Genomic DNA, 18,285 nt, shown 5'->3' on the forward strand with positions numbered 1-18,285 from the left:
TCTCCATCTCCTCTCTCTTTGTCTCCCTCTCCTCTCTCTCTCTATAATTCTCTGTTTGCCTCCCTCTCCTTTCTCTCTCTAACTCTCTCTTTGTCTCCCTCTCTCTCTCTCTCTAACTCTCTCTTTGTCTCCTCTCTTCTTTCTCCTCATCTCTTCTTTCTCCCTCTCAATTTTTGTCTCCCTCTCTTCTTTCTCCATCTCTTTTTGTCTCCCTATCACTTTTGTCTCCTCTCTTCTCTCTCTCTCTCTCTCTCTCCCTCTTTCTTTCTCTCTCTCTTTCCCTCGCTCTTTGTCTCTCTCCTCTTCCTCGTCCTCTCCTCTTCCTGCCTTTTTTCTCTTTCTCCCTCTCTCTTTGTCTCCCTCTTCTCTTCCTCCCTCTCCCCTCTTTTTCTCTCTCTCCTTCTCTCTTTCTCCCCCCCTCCCTCTCTCCTATCTCTTTCTCTCCTTCACTCCCTCTCTATTTCCTCTCTTTCTCTCCTCTCGCTCCTCAGCCTCTCTCCCTCTCTCCTCTCTTTCTCTGTGTCTCCTTCTCTTCTTCTCCCTTTATCTCTCTCCCTATACCCTTGTCTCCTGTCCTTTCTTGCTGTCTCCTCTTCTCTCTCTCTCCTCGTGATCAGGCCCAACACGGACGGGCCCAAGGCGGCCATCCTGCACGAGGACGGCAGCAACAGCAACAGCTACAGGAAGATGCCCGCCGCTTTTGCTACCACTGGGTTCGAGCCTTGGGATGTCGCCATGGCTGACCTGGTCAACGGTGACGTGACCCTCGCAAAATTCTGTGGAATTGCGTTCGTGGGGGGGCTGGCTACGAGGATGTGCTCGACTTCGAAGGTGGGCGGGTCGATCGAGTTCAACCGGCGGTGCTGAAGCAGTTTAGGAGTTTCGAGCCAGCGGACACGCTTCGCTGGGGTTTGCAACGGTGCCAGCTGATGGCGCTGCTGGGCTGGGTGGAGTCAAACAGAATGATGGCCACTCAAGTGGAAGTACGGACGCCAGAAAGCCTTAACGCCGACAAGACACGGAGGCTTCCAGAAGAACGCACGGATGACGCCAACGACGATAAAGTGACACCGCCAGTATCAGACACAACATTCTCCAGTGTGTGTCGCACTCTCCCAAGATGACTGAAGACGGCAACGTCGACCTGGCGACTGCACTGACATGCGCCATCATGACAAGCAGCATGGTGGCTGGCACAGTGACTGATGCAGCATTTAATGCGTCACCGCCTCTAATCCCCTTTAAATACTTGAACATTTTGATCATTTAGTTCACGGATTTTGTTCTTATCCCTTTCTTCCTCTCTCGACTTCACTCTCTCTTCGCAAATCCTTCTATTCTTAACAGGTGGAGGCGAAGTGGGGAACGAGTCAAGGCGGTTCAATTGTCGGTTCGTGGGGTGAAGATCCAGCCTTCGGCGATCATGTTGAAGGGATGGAGGGTAGTAGTTTGGGTGTGTGGGCGGCGCACGGGAAGGAAGGCTCATGTAATACGATGTCAGCCGGGATCGACGGCACGACACGCCACAAAAAGCTCGACAAAGATATTTAATGCCAATGAATTATCCGATGTGAAAACTCTAACGAGCAATAAGGACGGTCCGACTAAGGTGAATAATACAATACGTTCTCGAATAGACGAATAGTTCAGGTAGACTTAGATGACCCTCGAAATTCACGAGCAAATCTACGACGGAGAGGCATTTTACGGCCTGTCGGAGTTAAACCCTTGACACTAGCAATCTAATCGTCAATCACAAGAAATCCCTACCTCTCGACAATGGTGGTTATCCTATCCAATCTCTATCAATAAGGTCGGTAGAGGAAAAGATAGCGGACGACGGCACTGTAAGAAGTAATAATACTGAATAAAAAGGGGAATTCAAAGGTAGAACCTGGAATTCGCGTCCTGAAGATTTCTGTCGAGGACGATGCGGGTCGATGACAACCGATATGATTGGTAGCAATCGGACGGCGTTGGATCAACGTTTGGCGCAGCCGAGATCTTGCAACAGCGCCGTAGGGCGCCAACAACCGGGGCGCGCAAGCAGAGCTGGGTGCAGCCAAAAGGCAGCGGGGCCTACGTGAGCGAACGGGCACGCTGCTGGCACGGACGCACGGGCAGGGTTGGGCGCAGCAGCGGGGTTTGTGCGAACTCGGGTACGCCGATGGTACGGGCACACGGGCACAGCTTGGCGCAACCACGGGCAGCGTGGCTTGCGCGAGCGTGCGGGACGAAGCGCGCGGCTGGGGCTGCGCCGTTGGCTTGGACGCGGGGCGGCGTTGTGCGCAGCCGAAGGCAGCGCGTCAACAAGGACAGGCAGGCGGGCTGAGGTGACCGGCGGGCGCAAATCAGCCTGAGCGCGCAGCAGGACGCAGCGTGGCTGAACAAAGGCACAGCCGGACGAAGGCATGGGCGGGACTGGGCACGGTTGAAGGCGGGGCGACGAGGCTGAGGGCTGCGTGGTTGGCGAGCAGCGATTCATGTCGATGGAGAGGCGGAGGGTCAAATTCCAAGGCTTCTTTGCGTGGTTCTTGATGAATAACCACCAAGAAGACCAATTCTTGAAAATTACTCCGCCAAGAAACAACGAATCTTGAACTATTGTCGAGCGAACGTGACACGGAGGGATCTCAACGTGTAACGGCTTGACGATGATGGAACACGATCTCCACGATCTACACTACAATGTCTAACTATATCTCTCAAGAACAAAAAAGGAAAGAAAGGAACAAGAACATTCAGATTTTGAAATTTCAAGTCTGTCCTCCTTAGGCATACCATCCCTTATATAGGGAGGATGGGTGCCAAGAGATCATCCATAGAGGAGGAAACCATCGTGAGACGAGGTCCTCCTCTTTACAATCATTTCAAATGTAAAACGAAACATGGACGAGGCCCAAAACAATGGCCCAATCCAATTGTTCAGAAAAATTACAACTAAATCAAATAATGAAGAAAACTTACAAATCGTCATGCCGAATACTTGAATCCGGGGTCGCGGACATCAGCACGAGCGGCTTGGTGTGGTCAGGCTCGTCTTGTGTCGGTGCGGTGCAATGGTCCCCCATCAAAGGCGTACTTTCCGGGGGGAGAGGGCGCGGGAGAGCTGGCACTGGTGAGGTACTACGATGAGGAGGGAGGAGAGACAGAGGAGTATCCATTTAACCTGAAAGGGTCACCGGAGGACGTCGCGGTGCTGTGTTCGGAGGACAGGAGGCATCTAGCCATGATGCCTCATCCAGAGAGGTGCTTCATGATGTGGCAATTGCCATGGTATCTAAAGAATTGGGCCGTGGAGGCTAAGGAGCCCAGCCCATGGCTACGCATTTTCCAGAACGCTAGAGAATGGTGTGGATGATATGGTGTCAACCCATATCTTCTCTTCCTCTCTCTTTCTCTTTTAAATTGTCTCTCCCTCTGTACCTCTCTCTATCTATCTACCTTCTTTAGGTTTTTTGAATTTATGAATCTCCCACTGGGATTTTGGGTTTTGCACCTTGCTGTTGATGAGTATTTACCCATTTCTCTCTCCCTTTCTGTATCTCTTTCTCTTTTAATTTGTGTCTTCCTCTGTACCTCTATCTTTCTCTACCTTCTTTGGGTTTTAAATTTATGAATCTTCCACTAGGATTTTTGGTTTTGCACCTTGCTGTTGATGAGTATTTACCCAGTTCTCTCCCTTCTCTTTTTCTCATTTGGATTGTGTCTCTCCCGCTGTACCTCTCTCTCTCTACCTTCTTTGGGTTTTTGAATTCATGAATCTCCCACCAGGATTTTGGCTTTTGCACCTTGCTGTTGATGAGTATTTACCCATTTCTCTCCCCTCTCTCTTTTTCTCTTTCAAATTGTGTCTCTCCTCTGTACCTCTCTCTCTCTACCTTCTTTGGGTTTTTGAATTTATGAATCCTCCTCCAGGATTTTGCGCTTTGCCCTTTTGCCGTTGATGAGTATTTACCCATTTCTCTCCCCTCTCTCTTTTTCTCTTTTAAACTGTGTCTCTCCCTCTGTACCTCTCTCTCTCGTTCTACCTTCTTTGGGTTTTTTGAATTCATGAATCTCCCACCGGGATTTGGGCTTTTGCACCTCGCTGTTGATGAGTATTTACCCATTTCTTTTCCCTCTCTCTTTTACTCTTTTAAATTGTGCATCACCCTCTGTACCTCTCTCTCTCTACCTTCTTTGGGTTTTTAGGTTTATGAATCTCCCACTGGGATTTTGGGTTTTGCACTTTGCTGCTGATGAGTGCTTACCCATTTCTCTCCCCTCTCTCTCTTTCTCTCTCTACCTTCTCTGCGCTTTCATATTTATGAACCTCCTACAGGGATTTTGGTTTTAGCATTTTGATGTTTATGAGTATTTACCCATTTTTCTCTCTTTCTCTCCGTACTTGTGCCTCTTATTCTGTACCTGTCTTCATTTTTCTTTTGGTTTTTGTATTTATGAATCTTCTGCTGGGATTTTGGGCTTAAGATTTTGCTTTGAAGGTATGCTTTCCGATTTCTCTCTCTTTCTCTATTTGTCTGTCTGTCTTCATGTGCTCAGTTTAGTTTTTGGTTTTTATATTTATGAATGTTTCAGGGGGTTTTGGGCTGAGGGTTTTGGTGCTGATTAAAGTCTCTCTTTGACCTTTTAGATTTTAAACTCTTTTAACATTTCCTCTTGTGTCGGTCTATTTATTTTTCCTCTCTCTCCCTTTCTTCATTTCTCATTGGTGGGAATGATTCTCACTCTCACTCACTTTCTCTACCTCTATGTACCAATATCTGACCTCTCTTCTTGTTTTTTAATTTTTAAACTAGATCCTTATTTCTCACTTTCTTAAAATTCTTCTCTCTCCAATATTTTCCCAAATCTCTCTCTATGCCTTTCTTCCATATCGTCTGACCTTATATACATATTAATATTCTCTACTTGCCATTGCACCTCTCTTCATTGTTTTTTGGGTCTTTATAATTTTTTTTCTTCTGATATCTACGTTTCCCTTCCTAAGGTTTGGGATTAATTTAATTGTCAGTGGGGGAGGTCTTCTTTGCAGAATTTATCCCAGAAAAAAAACAAAAAAGAGGGAACAGTGTGATTGATATGTGATCGACCTAGTTGATTGATCAAATGGTCCATTAGATGATCGGATCAATCAAGTTGAACAGTTTGATTGATGATATGGGTTGTTTGTTTTATCTAATTGAACTTGATCCAACAAGGTGTGCCACCTGGCAAGATTGAAAAAACGAGAGAATGATAGAGAGTGATAGAATAATAGGGAAACATATATGATTTAATATACCACAAAACCAATTCTTGTAAAATGTTCAGTTTTTTTTCTCCTTTAAACCGTGAGTGTCCTTCAAGATCCACTCATTTATACATACATTTCATTTTCTTTAAACTCAATAGATAAATCACTCAAAGAAAAAAATTCTGTAAAATTAAAGTCCGGAGATTATGGTTCTCCATGTTTTTAAAACTTTCCTTCACCTTATTCTCTGCTTATTTTATTTCTTTTCTTGCACTCATTGTCTTCGATCGTTCAGTTTTCTCAAGCTTTTCCTTGATACATAACCTTCAAAGACTAGTAAACAATACTTATTACGTACCACTTGAATATATATTTATTTGTTTCTCTTGATTACTTCTAGATTTGAGGTCTCTTGAGATTAGTGTACATGGCACATTATATTTTGACAGGTTATGGATTTTTATAAAAATTCCAGATAAAGAGTAAATTGTTCACGATATACACAGCATAAGATTTTACCGGTTCCGATTTTTTGACGACAAACTCAAACCAAACACCTAAATAACTGTTAAAATAAAAGTTTTATGTTTTATGATGAATTGGCCGAGAAAATGCCATCTATTTTTTATGCAGGAATCTAAATTAAAATACGCAATATTGGTCTCAATAATACTCGTCACAAGTATAATAGAGAAATGTGCTGCTTCAACTTTTTTTGTGAAAAAAGAGAGCCCCTTTGAAGACCCTCATGTGTTTTGGTATTTGGCAGCCGTGGACCTCATGGTGATATTGTAGTACTAGCTGTCAAATTAAGCATTGGCAGGACTCTGGATTAATATACACATTATGATTATACTCAGTATGAAGTCCACGCAAAAAATATTTCCTCATCTTTTTTATTACATGAGATGGTTCGAGCTTATTCACATCGTCTAGCATGGTGGAATTTTTTATCTTTGATTATCAAAGGTTTTGGAAAATTCATTTAATATTCAATTAAGGAAATTTTTGCCATGTCACTAAATTGAACATTTTAAGTCAAAGACGATAGATTTGTATTATCTTATTCCATATTTTCTGCATCATCTTGATCTAGTCATCTATGTCTAATAACTTTAAACCTTATTGTTCTATGAGATATGTATGATATTCAAATGCCAAATTTACCCCATCAGTATTTCCGTTTAGAGCAACACATCTCAACACAAGAGTTGAGATTGTTGATGACATTACTAGCCATTTTTGTCCTTCTTCTTCAAAGGGAAGGAAAGAGCCTCATATCAGCTGCATAAAAATTATGAATTCAATTGATGCATCACATTTCATGATTATGTATTCTAAGTATCATGGAAATGGTGGAGATGACGTCACATTCTCTCTCTCTCTCTCGCTCTGTCTCTCTCCTGTCTCTTCTCTCGCGATTTTGTCTTAAATAAATTCTAGAGGAATAGATGATGATTTCAAAAGTGAATTCCTCTTTCACCTAATGTTTCTTCTTAATTCTAGTGTCTCCTCTAGTATTCAAGCTACCTGGCTTCAGAGAATACCCATCAAAATGACTTAAATTTACCACCAAAAGTTTCTTCCCAAAGATAAGAGTGTAAGTATTTTATTAAAACTTTCATACTATTTTAATTTACGAACAAAATAGGGAGCATCAATTGATATTTTGATATTTAAACAATGAAATAAAATATCTATTTAATTCCTCTGAGTAAAAATGCCACATAAATTACATAATAAATGATTATATAAATAAATAATAAAGATAACTTTTTAATTTTAGAATTCCAGAGATATGTGTTGATCCTGAATTATTTTTATAATAATAAGAAGACTTTGAATATTTAAAAACAAATAAAATATTACAATAAGAAAATTTTTGTCTTCCTTTATTATTTAAGGTATTTATACCTGAACTAGTGTGAGTTGAAAATAATTTGAACAAACGCTTGAAATATATATTATGTTCCCACTTAATTTTAATTAAAATAGCCAATGTTCCCAAAATTGACAGATTCAAGCACAGGAAAATGAGAGGTAAGGAGAAAAAGGAGCGAGCGAAAGAGAGAAATGAAAAGAGGGAGAGAGGGGAGAGAATCTGTCAATTTTGTAACTGTTCTCTTGTTAAAAATTAATAGATTTTGGAGTCATCTTAATCTCTCTCTTACTCTCTTACTCTCATTTTGTAACTTATTCTCTCTTTCTCTCTCCCGTTCTCTCTCTTACTCTTTTTTCGCTCTTCATTCTAACTCGTTTCTCTCAGTCTCGATCTCGGCTATATTTGTTGGATTAGGTACTGCGATATCCTATAACATATTTACTGGTTGCTACGATTTTCACTTTTAAAAAGTGGAATAGACAGTCACCCAACACGGCGGTGACCACCCCAGTTTATTGGTTGGTATGATTGTAGTGAGAAAACATTTGTCAACAATTTGAAGGAACTCCGCCCTGTTAATGGCAATATAATCATTTCAAATATACCAAAATGAAGATACCTTATTAACAAAAGAGTAAATATCTCCAAATAAATAGATTTTAGTGCCCACATAAAAAAATAGATTTACAATTGTCGTTTAACAAAATAAAGCCATGATAAACTAGGAGAGTACTTGGAAAACTTTTATAATGCATTTAAAATATTTTTGACAAAGGTATGCATTTGTTTTGTGAAAATTCCTAATAAACGAAAGAAAATGCTAACAATTATAAGAAAAGACCAAATAAATTTTGTGTTGTTATAAGTGACAGTTTACATAATTTAATTTTATCATTATTTGGGAATACTTAAGAATATGAATTCATATAAATTAGCAAGAATAATAGGCCAATACAAGCTGAATTTAAATTCATATCAAGCAAGAGCTCAATCATTTATTAAGAAGCTAAGTGTTGCCTACTAGTACTGTGCACTAAGGGACTAGATCTTTGGTCACAGAGACATTTCCAACATCAGACAGAAATGAAACAATATTATAAATGAAGATGAAAGTGGATATTTGGTACGCCAGAACAACCCATTCGTGCTTAGATCAATGTTAGAGATATGTTGTGGAGAATGCTGATCAGACTAACCTAAAAAAAATGGAATATTATAGGAATAATTATAAACAATTCAGCTTAAAGAAATTCATTTCATTCAATAAAACTATTAGAAAACAAAGAAAATAAAAAAAGACATTTTGAATAAATTTCACAAAGTTGGGGAAAGGAAGTCAAGTTTGTGTATAAAATCTTGCAGAACACAAAGATACTAACTACTTCTTGGTGCTCCCTTATCTCCTTCTCCTTCACTGTCTTGCAGAATATAACTATTGCAAAGCAAATACTAATCGAAAAGATTTTTCTATAAATTTCACATACATGGGGAAAATGAAGAAGAAAACTGATCCCAGTTTTTCGCTTCCCCTTCCATTAAATGGCACACCTGTAGACACCGATACATTTTTAGTCATGTGCTTCCCAGTCTCTAATCACATGCTATTCCTTGTCTTCGACTCTTTAGCTGGATGAGAAACAGGCAGAGGGTAATGAAGAATGCAATATATAGCGATGGCAACATCACCTATGTTATCAACCAATATGAACTACTATAACTATAGAATAATAAAAACCTGACATGTACGCTACACTCTCTATGAGAATTAGACGGCCAGGATTAAACATAGATAGGGAAAATATGGCAGTGATGATTCACATAACATAATAAAGCATAATTTTAAAGATTGATCGGTTCATACTATACAAACTAACCGTTATTGTCTACAACTACAAACGAATTTGTTATTATCTACAACTACAAACGAATTTGTACATTAAATCTTGCAGAATACAACGACTCTAACTACTTCTTGGTGCTCTGTTATCTCCTTCCTTCCATGTCTCTATCATTCTTCAAGCCACCGTCTTCAAGATTTCTCAGAGGGGAGTCTCCTTCGCCTAATCTAGCATTTGGGATTGTTCGCTCCGCAGCCTGCGAGAAATGGACGCGACCGGATCCAGAAATGGCTTGCAAGTTCCAAAAAAGACAAAAATGATAGAGGCATTGGTTCATGCTTTCCACCGATGAATGAGCTCGAAAGAAAAGAGAAAGGAAAAAGAGATAGTCCATTGGAGAGCTCTTCTGGCAAGCATACGAGGCAGGAGGAAGGGAAGCCAAAATCAATGGTCGAATCCCCACTCAGGTCGGTTTCCGGTTTCCACAGGAGGTATCTGATATAAATCCACCTTGTAGAGTCCAAATGTTAGTGTAGTTACATAAGAGTTAACCTCCGATAAACTATTGGCAGTTGACGCCTATTCAAGATTTGAGGGAGTGAAGCAGAACAACATAGAGCTGTTATATACCTAAACATTCATTCCCAAGGACATATTGACCGTCAAATTTCACCCTCTCTCTATCTCTATCTTCCTTTCACTTTAACTATCTGTATTTTAACACTTCTATATGTGCGTATCTCTCGCTCTTTATCTGTTTTTTATTTCTATTTATATCCATCTGTATCAACCTTTCTCACTCGCTATCTCTGCCTCTCTCTCTCTCTCTCTCTCTCTCTCTCTCTGTCTCTCTCTCTGTCTCTCTTTCTCTCTGTCTATCTCGGACACTGCTCTGTCTCCTGCCTGCCTGCTCGCTCTCTCTCTCTCTCTATTTCTCTCATTCTATCTCTCCTCTATCTCTTTCTTTCTCTCTCTCTCTCTCTCTCTCTCTCTCTCTCTCTCTCTCTCTCTCCCTCGTTCGCTCTCCGTGTCGCTCTCTCTCTACTCGCTCGCTCGCTCTCCGTCACGCATGCTTATTCTATCTAAGTCTCTCTCTAAGGCCAAATATTGCCATTTATTAATACACCGTTGCTGAATTGGTCGTTGCAATCCGTGGGGGTTCGTTAAGTCTTATGATAGCCATTGATTACGAGCAATCCAAAGGCGGAGAACGAACATCGGAGCAAAAACCAAACGCTTTTCTACCGAGATACACGCCCTCCATTTGCGGTATAAATAGCGATTAAATCAGTCGACAATGACCATCGGCTGTACTTTACAGACTAACAGATTTTCTTTTTCGAAGTGCAATGGAGAAACCACAGTCCTGCGGAATTTGCAACAAGTCTTTCAATAGCGTCATGGGATTGCGCGGGCACCTGGGATGCCACAAAGAAGGAGAGGAGAAACTGAAGAAAATATAGCCAGAGAACGCCAACGACGAGCGATCGCTAATTATCTGTCCTCGGTGAGATCATTCTGGGCTAGAGAAGGAATAAGAAGCACGGACAATGAAGGCACCGATGAGTCTATTCCTGCTGTGTCGGATGCGTATTCTTGTACGGAAGGGACTGGAGAAAATGAACCTGAGGTGGGTGAGTCTTCATCCAGAATGCAACTCCGGCCACGAAGGGCTGGAAAAGAGATCAAAACTGGTAAGTGAATGAGAATCCCGTCCTAGACGCCGAGGATATTTGTGGGAGAAGGAGCTGGGAAGGAATTCGAAGGCATTGCTCTTCTCTTTGTACATCCAATTCTTCGTACTGTATTGAATATCATTGATAAAACATATATTAAAGTTTACGTAAGAAGAGGTGATGTGGTTTTTCTTAGTCTCATCTCCGCAGAGAAGAGCTGGCTTTATGCGTTTAAATGGTGTCTCTCTCTCTCTCTCCCGGTCTGTCTTTTATTCTCCCACTCTCTCTCCCTCTTTGTCTCCGTCACTCTCTCTCCCTCTTTGTCTCCGTCTCTCTGCGTCTGTCTCTCTGGCTCTCTCTCGCTCTATGTCTCTCCTCACTCCTGTCTCTGTCTCTTTCTTTCTCTCTCTGTCTCTGTCTCTTTCTCTCTCTCTCTCTCTGTGACTCTCTCTGTCTCGCTATTACTTTCATTCTCTCCCTCTCTCTCTCTCTATGTCTGTCAAACTATTTCTCTATCCCTTTCGCTCTTTCTCTTTCTGTCCCTTCCTCTCTCTCTCTCTCTCGCTCTCTCGCTCTTTCTTTCTCTCTTTCTCTATCTGTCCCTTCCGCTCTCTCTCTCTCTCTCTCTCTCTCTCGGTCTTTTTTTGTCTCTGTCTCTCTCTGTCCCTTCCTTTCTGTTAAAGATTGAAGATTGAATCTTCAATTGTAGGGTGATTGTAACCAAATAAAGATTGGATTTTATTGGATGTTCTGCATGTTATGTTTCCTCGAACGAAATGGTTCAAGTTTATGTCTCAAAGATATGTTCTTGAACAAAAGTTTTTTTCTAGATATATCTACGTCCATCATCTTAAAGATCACTTCATGTCATTTGATGGAATCAATCAAGATCAGTGTTCACACGTAAACGACTGAAAGGAAGTTCTGGTCGCAACAATATCAATGAATAGGTTAAAGCCTGAATTCTAGATCCCAAACGATCTCTCCAAACAATGCTTTGTAGTTGATTTTCAAAGCTTATTTTGTCAAGATCTGAGGACGGTGTTTCCGTTAACTTTTGATGAGAACGTCAATATATTTTGATGGATTTAAAATCAAGTCATACATGTTCGGTAAGCTGACCATGAGCTCATTAAAGAGGTCACTTACTATGTGGGGATGTAGCCAACCAGGTCGGCCTAAAGTTAAGGAGTCGATCCATTTTCAGCATGTTTGCGCTGAAAATATTGATTCATTCAAACTAATCTAATTATTGGACACAAATCCCAATGTCCAAGAAGTGTGTAATAATTACATCTTAAAGCTGATCAAGATCAAATGTCTGGTGATATTAGAATTCTGGAGGAATTTAAGTTTGATTTTATAATGTAATATAATGTGAATAAAAAATACTTTAAATATAATTCACATCATTTTTAATATAATTTTAAGTATATCCCTTTTTAGAATCTAATGCCTCACTTCGTCTTCTCTCTCTCTCTATGCCTCCTTCCCATCATATGTCTCTATTTCCCTCTCTCCTCTCTTCCTCATGCTCTGTATCTCCTTCTCTCTTTCTCTCTTTCTACCCTTCTTAATTTCTTTCTCTCCTTCTCAATTTCTTTCTCTCCTTATCGCTTTCTCTCTCTCCCTTCTCTTTTTAACTCTCTCTCTCCATGTCTCCTCTTCTCTCTTTCTCTCTCCTCCTAGGTAACGCTCTGTTCAACTCTCCCTCTCCTTTCCTCTCCTCTCTGTCTCTTCCTCTCTCTTTCTCTCCATCTCCTCTCTCTCTTCTTCTCTCTCTTTCTTCTCTCTCTTCTAAGTAAATAATTGAAGTACTTAGAAGACTCGAGTGCAGGTTTAAAGTCATGATTTCAGCGCCTGAGTTAATATGTCAGATATATAACGGTTATTTTGCCCATGTGTTTTGGGACTGGTCTGTTGTTAAGGAAGGAGTCTCCAACTCGGTGGGCGTTTCCTGTAAGGAATCAATCAAGATTAGGCAGTAAGATCAATTTATATATTATACTCAAGTTAGAGACTTAGATTTTAGGATTTCATGTATGTACAAGTATAGAAATAGGATTCAAGATAGACGGACATGATTCAACTTAGGATAGTTATAATGGATATGATTAAATTCCTCTTAACCACGGGTCCACAGCACCGATCAACAATGGTGATCATAGGAGAGCCGTTATAACAAAGGGTCCATCACACTGATCAACGGTGGTGATCGATGCCCCCAATCTAATATAACAGACAGGATTGAAACTGTTTAAAATAACAGTTTATATCCATTGTCACAACGGATATAACTTTTTAAACAGGAAACTAGCTATATTTAGGGTCACTAAATTTATCTATAAGTATTCAACCAATGTTCACTTTAATTTTGAGGGAAAATACAACAATCTTCAACTTCTTTGTCTCGCCTATCCTCTCTTTCTCTCTCTCTCCTCTCATCCTCATCAATCCTCTCCTTCCTTCTCTCTGTTCTTGATTCTTATCATGGAATCAGAGCTCAAGGGTTCAAGTATGGGACAAGAAATTCAAGCATCTACAATCGCCATCCTCAAGCTCCAAGCATGCTGAGTGCGACTGCTTGCCCTAGTGCCGATCATCATCCCTCCAAGATTGACAGTTGCAGTCAACCTTGATTCCAAAACCTATCAAATGCGCAAGACCATTTTCCATCCGCTTCTCAACGGGCATGGACTAAACAAATTTACTAATGGTGCCACACCTCCTTCTGCCTTTATTTCAGATCAAAAATGGAAACTCAATCGAGAACCCTGAATTCAAAAATTGGTGGAGGCTCGATCAACAAGTTCTGGGATTCATTCAATCAACCATTTCTGAGAAAACTCTTTCGTGTGTTGCCAAGGCCAAATCAGCAAAGGAAGTCTGGGATACTCTAGATTGCACGCTCAAGAAGAAGCCAATCTAGGATTCTAGACTTGAATAGGCAATTTGCTAATATTGCCAAAGGTACAATGTCGATTGATGACTACATTAAGCAATTTAGAACCATCACTGATGCTTTAGAGATTGTGGGTCACCCTGTGAGTGAGCCTAAAAATTTATACCTTTTAAGGAGTACCTCCAGAATATTCTTCATTTGTTATTGGCATCAATGTCAATATCGATCACATGGGATTTGAACAAATCCGCATAAATATGAAGACCCATGATGATTATCTGAATCATTACGACAAGGGCAACTTAAATGGTTTTCCACTGAAGGCAAATTCAGTGAAAAACAATACTACAGAAATAGTGATGAAAATCGATCTACAAAAAGCTTTACACCTATCAAAGAAACTCAGTTGATCAAGGAAGATATCCCAGGAATGATAATTATCATTCTAGGAATGTGATGGACGACCATCTCGAGGACGATGCCACGATGATTTAAGAATCATCTCGAGTATGACGCGACGGACGCCATCAGCCACACCGAGCAGCTCGCGCCGACGCCGCCATCCGGGTTTAAGTACCCGCGTAAGAACTTTTATCTTTTACTTATGCTCATTTTCATGTGTATTTGTATTTTTGATTCGTGGACTGGGCCAATGTTGTTGGGCCCCGCCCTCGCTGCTTTTACTTTTATGTTTGTATTTTGAATTTGTAAGGAGAGCGAACCACATCTCGCGACGGTTCGTCTCTCCTACGCTCACTTGGCACCCATCCTCACTATATAAGGATGGCATGCCCAAGGAACACCTTGGAGTCATTGTTGAAAAGTTTATTCACAATTTGTCTCCCTATCGAGAGAGTAGTGTAGGGGTTTGGCTAGCCCCACCCCACGCCGAGATCACTCCGTGGTAGAGCCCACGCCTCTCCGCCGAGATCACCCGAGGAGACGTGTTAAAGCGCCGCCGAGATCACTCTGGTGCGAGGAAAGAGTTTCAAGAAGCCGCCGCCATCAAGAATCGAAAGAGGCCTTCGCTGAGATTACTCCGGGGTCTTGGGAGATTCAAGAAGCGCTGCCGACACGCCATCAAGCTGGGAAATCTGCTCCGCCGAGGAGCACACCCCAGATCCATCAAGAACTCCTCTTTCTTGGAGGGTTCTTGGTTGTTACAGTTCAAGAAAGCCATTTCTTAGTACCTTTTTCCACCCTTCCACCATTCCTGATCCATACCCCCTTCTCTTCGCTCTTGATCCACCCCACCACCGCTCTTGAACATCCTCCCACATTTCTTGAATTTCCTCTTTCCTCCCCACGCTTTCTTGATTCCTTCCTTGCCCTGTTTCTTGATTCTACCACGCCCCACCCATTTTCTTGAACTTCTTGATCCGTCCCTTCACGCTCTTGAACCCCATCTCGTTTCTTGATCCGCCTCCACGCTCTTGAACCCTCCCCATCTCATTCTTGATCCTTCCCATCACGTTCTTGAACCTTCCCTTCTCGTTCTTGATCCGTCCCTTCACGTTCTTGCCCCCCCCCATCTCGTTCTTGATCCTTCCCATCTCGTTCTTCACCCTTCCCATCTCGTTCTTGATCCTTCCCATCTCGTTCTTAATCCGTCCCATCTCGTTCTTGGTCCTTTCCCCATCTCATTCTTGACCCTTCCCATTACCATTCTTGAACCTCAATTCTCCCACACTTCTTTCCTCTCGATTCTTGGCCCCTCGCCCTCACCTCCCGCTCGACCACCCTTCCATCGTTCATCGCCCGGTGCCCGCACGAAAGGGTACCCCTCCCGCGCGCCTCTCCGCCCACCGCTGCAGGCGTCCGGGCGCCGCTGCACCACCACGCTGCGTGGTGCTCGCCAGTGCACGCAGTCGTGCTCCTCGCGCCCGGCCCGTGCTGCCAAGCACCAAACACCTCCGCGCATGCCCGCTGCTGCCACATCCTTTGTCGTGGTCCCAAGGTCGGTTGACTTGATCACCTCCTGCGCCATCAGTCCGACGTCCGAGCGATCTCGCCAGAGTTGTCGCATCGACACGCTACCATCTACACCACATCACCTGCCAGAACGAGATTTGACGCTGTGGATTAGCAGGACTTAAGGTTAGTCTCGCTCCTCTGTTTACCAGCATTATTATCTTTTCTAGTCTCGTCTTCCGCTATCGCGTCCTCTGCCATTATTTTCATTACAATTCATGGATAGGATAGCCACTGTCATCGAGTGTAGGAATTCTTGAGGTTGACGGATATTCGTTGGCCTAGACGCCGAACACTCCAGGGCCGTCATACGCCCCTCATTGTCTAGACGTCTAGTTGATTTCACGGATCATTGGGAGTTTGATCTAGGGATCATTCTTCTCTCGTTGACCGGCACAGCCGACACCGCTATCCGCCGATTCTCTACTGCTCATCCGCTATTTTCCCGTGCATTGAATTACATCTCACGTCCTCGCATCATAATTCCTATGACGTAATACGAGCCGATCGATCCCGGCCGACGTCGTATTACATCATATTGGTATCAAAGAAACTCAACAGAGCAAAGTCGTGGCACCAAGAACGACAATTGGAGTGGTAGAAACCAAGGTAGAGGAAGGGACCAGAATTATCAGCCATATGTCAAAACTACTCCCAAGTTGGGCACTCGGCAAGAGAGTGTCAAGAATTTTAAAGCTATCCTCTGGGAGCTCTGGAAATTATCAAAACAGGAATGATCATCCTCAAGCCTATTCCGCACATGGGTGAGAGGAGATTGGCCAGAAACCCAGGAACATGGAGCACATGGGTGAGGGGTTGGTGTGATGAGGCAGTAGCATCACCATGACCTCCGACTGGACGTGTCCGATCGTTAGCAATGGTGACTGAAGAATAGGATAAAAGAGTGGGAGTAGACAAGGAGAGGACAGAAGGGGTACTGGTCATGAGTTTGGAGGCCCCTGAGTTAATATTCCATGATGAAGATGAGAACCCAAGAAAGACATTTGTTCATAAAGTGGACGGGATAAAGGTCTCCATGGATGAAGAAGATCTAGAGAATTCTCGATAATATCGCATTGCTTCCATCTCGCTGGGTGTGAGGGTCAGCTAAGAGGCAGATGATGGAAAGCTTGATGGTAGTGGTACAGCTAGAGTTATTGGGGCTACTGGAGCCTCCATTGCTGCATTGGCAGATGGAGGTCGCCCGAATCGCTTCCAACACGTATTGGATGGTTGATTAGACTTGTTGCAATAGGTATGTGGTGGAAAGGAGTTGCGTCCCTTTCGACGAGGTGGGCAACCATTGTTCTTTTGTGGATAAAGAGGTGTAGACACTGCTAGTGTGGATGAGGCAGGAGAAGCCCCTTGCAAGACCTGTGGTGCTCCTAGCCACCGGAAGTGCAACCGAGAAGATCTGCATGATATTGGGAACATGCTCTCTTGAGAAAATGATCCCCTTGATCTATGAGGAGATAGACAGATGTAATCCACCGAGATGCACACCGGTGATCAACTCCTGGCAATAACACTCCAGTGTCACTATGTCGATTGTGAGAGGTTGATAGACAACTAAGTCCCAGATTATTGTCTGAAGACGTCCGAAATGATCCTGGAGTGTTGAGTCACCTCGTTTCCACGATAACAATGATTCATAGTTATCCATCATGCTACCGACGTTACTCAACTTTGTGTACATATTTTCTAGTGTTGCCTAGAGTCGCTTAGCGAGCTTGATTCGAGCGAGAGGTTCAGCGATTGGCTGCTCACCACTCTAGAGTATCCACGATAAAATATCTGAATTCAATTAATTTCACTCAGCATATTGTGGTGATATTTGGCTGCACGGCGTCACTGTTAGAGGATGACCTGGTTACGGGATTTTAGGAAGTGCTAGAATCGTGATGCCCACGACCGTAATTCTTCCCGTTGAAGATGTATGTTGGCCGAGTAAGCTGTGTAGTGATGGGGTGTTGTGGGTCAGTTTGTCCGAGTGGAGACATAATCCCTGAAAAAGGATTTGATTCACTCATGTTTTCCATCCATCAATTTTCCATCCATCAATTTTGAGGCCCTGACCAACCTCGTCTGGGCCAAGGTGACGCCACCGCTGATGTCAAGGCCAGCGCAACTGGATGTATGCCGCCAAGCTCGGCGGCGAGGGCGCTGACATGTACGACGCCGCAGCCGCCATGGCCGCTGCCATGATCCAGCTCGCATCGCCATCGACGCGGCAAGGACAGCCTGTCCATGGCGGCCGCCACCCCCTCCGGCGAGCTCGTCAAAGCCCCCGGAAACCTCGTCGTCAGCGCCTACGTCACCTGCCCTGACATCACCCTAACTGTCACCCCCGACCTCAAGCTCCCCGGCGATGGCGCCGCCATCCTCCACCTCCCCATCGGATCGCGGCGGCTCGGCGGCTCGCGCTGGCCCACGTACGCCAGATTGGCAACGCTGCCGGACGTGGACGACGTGCCGTATCTGAAGACCGTCTTCGAGGCCGTGCAGGGGCTGATCGCCGACCGGTTGCTCTCGGCTGGGCATGACGTCAGCGATGGCGGCCTCGTCGTGGCAGTGCTGGAGATGGCCTTTGCGGGGAACTGCGGCGTCCAGCTGGACCTTCGATCCGACGGCGGAGAATTCTCCACGTGGGAGATCTTGTTCGCGGAGGAGCTCGGCTGGTGCTCGAGGTTGCCGACGCGACCTACCTGAGGTGGAGCGGCGGCTGAGAGAGGCCCACGTGGCGCACCGTCATCGGGAAGTCCACATCGGAGCCAGCT

At 43.6% G+C, this 18,285-nt stretch overlaps 1 pseudogene; it reads left to right on the top strand.

The window, feature by feature from the left end:
• The first annotated feature begins 687 nt into the window (after positions 1-687).
• LOC144710569 (putative phosphoribosylformylglycinamidine synthase, chloroplastic/mitochondrial) lies at positions 688-18,217 on the top strand (annotated as a pseudogene).
• The last annotated feature ends 68 nt before the right edge of the window (positions 18,218-18,285 follow it).

The sequence above is a fragment of the Wolffia australiana genome, chromosome 12 (assembly GCF_029677425.1).
Source record: "Wolffia australiana isolate 7733 chromosome 12, ASM2967742v1".
In the NCBI taxonomy this organism is placed as follows: domain Eukaryota; kingdom Viridiplantae; phylum Streptophyta; class Magnoliopsida; order Alismatales; family Araceae; genus Wolffia; species Wolffia australiana.